Raw genomic sequence first — 5065 nt, 5'->3', positions numbered from 1 at the left:
AGAGTGCCGAGTTATTCACTGCGCATGAAGAAATGACCACTTCCAACGTTTGGTTTATGTTTTATAAGCATTTTTAGTTTTATTGCTTAAATCGCATTTTCTCGGCGAGCTGAGCACTTTTTCTGAATTGTGCCGCTCCCGTCACTTTGGTTAGGTTGGCATCGAAAAAAACGCTCTCGGGTGCTTTAGAGTGCCGAGTTTATCACTGCGCATTAAGAAATGACCACCTCCAACGTTTGGTTTATGTTTTATAAGCATTTTTAATTTTATTGCTTAAATCGCATTTTCTCGGCGAGCTGAGCACTTTTTCTGAATTGTGCCGCTCCCGTCACTCTGGTTAGGTTGGCATCGAAAAAAACACTCACGGGTGCTTTAGAGTGCCGAGTTTATTACTGCGCATTAAGAAATGACCACCTCCAACGTTTGGTTTATGTTTTATTAGCATTTTTAATTTTATTGCTTAAATCGCATTTTCTCGGCGAGCTGAGCACTTTTTCTGACTTGTGCCGCTCCCGTCACTCTGGTTAGGTTGGCATTGAAAAAAACGCTCTCGGGTGCTTTAGAGTGCCGAGTTTATCACTGCGCATGAAGAAATGTCTACCTCCAACGTTTGGTTTATGTTTTATAAGCATTTTTAATTTTATTGCTTAAATCGCATTTTCTCGGCGAGCTGAGCACTTTTTCTGAATTGTGCCGCTCCCGTCACTCTGGTTAGGTTGGCATCGAAAAAAACGCTCACGGGTGCTTTAGAGTGCCGAGTTTATTACTGCGCATTAAGAAATGACCACCTCCAACGTTTGGTTTATGTTTTATAAGCATTTTTAATTTTATTGCTTAAATCGCATTTTCTCGGCGAGCTGAGCACTTTTTCTGAATTGTGCCGCTCCCGTCACTCTGGTTAGGTTGGCATCGAAAAAAACACTCTCGGGTGCTTTAGAGTGCCGAGTTTATTACTGCGAATTAAGAAATGACCACCTCCAACGTTTGGTTTATGTTTTATAAGCATTTTTAATTTTATTGCTTAAATCGCATTTTCTCGGCGAGCTGAGAATTTTTTCTGAATTGTGCCGCTCCCGTCACTCTGGTTAGGTTGGCATCGAAAAAAACACTCACGGGTGCTTTAGAGTGCCGAGTTTATTACGGCGCATTAAGAAATGACCACCTCCAACGTTTGGTTTATGTTTTATTAGCATTTTTTATTTTATTGCTTAAATCGCATTTTCTCGGCGAGCTGAGCACTTTTTCTGAATTGTGCCGCTCCCGTCACTCTGGTTAGGTTGGCATTGAAAAAAACGCTCTCGGGTGCTTTAGAGTGCCGAGTTTATCACTGCGCATGAAGAAATGACTACCTCCAACGTTTGGTTTATGTTTTATAAGCATTTTTAATTTTATTGCTTAAATCGCATTTTCTCGGCGAGCTGAGCGCTTTTTCTGAATTGTGCCGCTCCCGTCACTCTGGTTAGGTTGGCATCGAAAAAAACGCTCTCGGGTGCTTTAGAGTGCCGAGTTATTCACTGCGCATGAAGAAATGACCACCTCCAACGTTTGGTTTATGTTTTATAAGCTTTTTTAATTGTATTGCTTAAATCGCATTTTCTCGGCGAGCTGAGCACTTTTTCTGAATTGTGCCGCTCCCGTCACTCTGGTTAGGTTGGCATCGAAAAAAACGCTCTCGGGTGCTTTAGAGTGCCGAGTTTATCACTGCGCATGAAGAAATGACCACCTCCAACGTTTGGTTTATGTTTTATAAGCATTTTTAATTTTACTGCTTAAATCGCATTTTCTCGGCGAGCTGAGCGCTTTTTCTGAATTGTGCCGCTCCCGTCACTCTGGTTAGGTTGGCATCGAAAAAAACGCTCTCGGGTGCTTTAGAGTGCCGAGTTTATCACTGCGCATGAAGAAATGACCACCTCCAACGTTTGGTTTATGTTTTATAAGCATTTTTAATTTTATTGCTTAAATCGCATTTTCTCGGCGAGCTGAGCACTTTTTCTGAATTGTGCCGCTCCCGTCACTCTGGTTAGGTTGGCATCGAAAAAAACGCTCTCGGGTGCTTTAGAGTGCCGAGTTTATTACTGCGCATTAAGAAATGACCACCTCCAACGTTTGGTTTATGTTTTATAAGCATTTTTAATTTTTTTGCTTAAATCGCATTTTCTCGATGAGCTGAGCACTTTTTCTGAATTGTGCCGCTCCCGTCACTCTGGTTAAGTTGGCATCGAAAAAAACGCTCTCGGGTGCTTTAGAGTGCCGAGTTATTCACTGCGCATGAAGAAATGACCACTTCCAACGTTTGGTTTATGTTTTATAAGCATTTTTAGTTTTATTGCTTAAATCGCATTTTCTCGGCGAGCTGAGCACTTTTTCTGAATTGTGCCGCTCCCGTCACTTTGGTTAGGTTGGCATCGAAAAAAACGCTCTCGGGTGCTTTAGAGTGCCGAGTTTATCACTGCGCATTAAGAAATGACCACCTCCAACGTTTGGTTTATGTTTTATAAGCATTTTTAATTTTATTGCTTAAATCGCATTTTCTCGGCGAGCTGAGCACTTTTTCTGAATTGTGCCGCTCCCGTCACTCTGGTTAGGTTGGCATCGAAAAAAACACTCACGGGTGCTTTAGAGTGCCGAGTTTATTACTGCGCATTAAGAAATGACCACCTCCAACGTTTGGTTTATGTTTTATTAGCATTTTTAATTTTATTGCTTAAATCGCATTTTCTCGGCGAGCTGAGCACTTTTTCTGACTTGTGCCGCTCCCGTCACTCTGGTTAGGTTGGCATCGAAAAAAACGCTCACGGGTGCTTTAGAGTGCCGAGTTTATTACTGCGCATTAAGAAATGACCACCTCCAACGTTTGGTTTATGTTTTATAAGCATTTTTAATTTTATTGCTTAAATCGCATTTTCTCGGCGAGCTGAGCACTTTTTCTGAATTGTGCCGCTCCCGTCACTCTGGTTAGGTTGGCATCGAAAAAAACACTCTCGGGTGCTTTAGAGTGCCGAGTTTATTACTGCGAATTAAGAAATGACCACCTCCAACGTTTGGTTTATGTTTTATAAGCATTTTTAATTTTATTGCTTAAATCGCATTTTCTCGGCGAGCTGAGCACTTTTTCTGAATTGTGCCGCTCCCGTCACTCTGGTTAGGTTGGCATCGAAAAAAACACTCACGGGTGCTTTAGAGTGCCGAGTTTATTACGGCGCATTAAGAAATGACCACCTCCAACGTTTGGTTTATGTTTTATTAGCATTTTTTATTTTACTGCTTAAATCGCATTTTCTCGGCGAGCTGAGCGCTTTTTCTGAATTGTGCCGCTCCCGTCACTCTGGTTAGGTTGGCATCGAAAAAAACGCTCTCGGGTGCTTTAGAGTGCCGAGTTTATCACTGCGCATGAAGAAATGACCACCTCCAACGTTTGGTTTATGTTTTATAAGCATTTTTAATTTTATTGCTTAAATCGCATTTTCTCGGCGAGCTGAGCACTTTTTCTGAATTGTGCCGCTCCCGTCACTCTGGTTAGGTTGGCATCGAAAAAAACGCTCTCGGGTGCTTTAGAGTGCCGAGTTTATTACTGCGCATTAAGAAATGACCACCTCCAACGTTTGGTTTATGTTTTATAAGCATTTTTAGTTTTATTGCTTAAATCGCATTTTCTCGTTGAGCTGAGCACTTTTTCTGAATTGTGCCGCTCCCGTCACTCTGGTTAGGTTGGCATCGAAAAAAACGCTCTCGGGTGCTTTAGAGTGCCGAGTTTATCACTGCGCATGAAGAAATGACCACCTCCAACGTTTGGTTTATGTTTAATAAGCATTTTTAATTGTTTTGCTTAAATCGCATTTTCTCGGCGAGCTGAGCACTTTTTCTGAATTGTGCCGCTCCCGTCACTCGTTAGGTTGGCATCGAAAAAAACGCTCTCGGGTGCTTTAGAGTGCCGAGTTTATCACTGCGCATGAAGAAATGACCACCTCCAACGTTTGGTTTATGTTTTATAAGCATTTTTAATTTTATTGCTTAAATCGCATTTTCTCGGCGAGCTGAGCACTTTTTCTGAATTGGGCCGCTCCCGTCACTCTGGTTAGGTTGGCATCGAAAAAAACGCTCTCGGGTGCTTTAGAGTGCCGAGTTATTCACTGCGCATGAAGAAATGACCACCTCCGACGTTTGGTTTATGTTTTATAAGCATTTTTAATTTTATTGCTTAAATCGCATTTTCTCGGCGAGCTGAGCACTTTTTCTGAATTGTGCCGCTCCCGTCACTCTGGTTAGGTTGGCATCGAAAAAAACGCTCACGGGTGCTTTAGAGTGCCGAGTTTATTACTGCGCATTAAGAAATGACCACCTCCAACGTTTGGTTTATGTTTTATAAGCATTTTTAATTTTATTGCTTAAATCGCATTTTCTCGGCGAGCTGAGCACTTTTTCTGAATTGTGCCGCTCCCGTCACTCTGGTTATGTTGGCATCGAAAAAAACGCTCACGGGTGCTTTAGAGTGCCGAGTTTATTACTGCGCATTAAGAAATGACCACCTCCAACGTTTGGTTTATGTTTTATAAGCATTTTTAATTTTATTGCTTAAATCGCATTTTCTCGGCGAGCTGAGCACTTTTTCTGAATTGTGCCGCTCCCGTCACTCTGGTTAGGTTGGCATCGAAAAAAACGCTCACGGGTGCTTTAGAGTGCCGAGTTTATTACTGCGCATTAAGAAATGACCACCTCCAACGTTTGGTTTATGTTTTATAAGCATTTTTAATTTTATTGCTTAAATCGCATTTTCTCGGCGAGCTGAGCACTTTTTCTGAATTGTGCCGCTCCCGTCACTCTGGTTAGGTTGGCATCGAAAAAAACGCTCTCGGGTGCTTTAGAGTGCCGAGTTATTCACTGCGCATGAAGAAATGACCACCTCCAACGTTTGGTTTATGTTTTATGAGCATTTTTAATTTTATTGCTTAAATCGCATTTTCTCGGCGAGCTGAGCGCTTTTTCTGAATTGTGCCGCTCCCGTCACTCTGGTTAGGTTGGCATCGAAAAAACCGCTCTCGGGTGCTTTAGAGTGCCGAGTTTATCA

The sequence above is a fragment of the Syngnathus typhle genome, unplaced genomic scaffold, assembly GCF_033458585.1.
Source record: "Syngnathus typhle isolate RoL2023-S1 ecotype Sweden unplaced genomic scaffold, RoL_Styp_1.0 HiC_scaffold_33, whole genome shotgun sequence".
NCBI classification, from domain to species: domain Eukaryota; kingdom Metazoa; phylum Chordata; class Actinopteri; order Syngnathiformes; family Syngnathidae; genus Syngnathus; species Syngnathus typhle.
The sequence above is the reverse complement of the archived record's forward strand: the minus strand, read 5'-3'. Positions refer to the sequence as shown.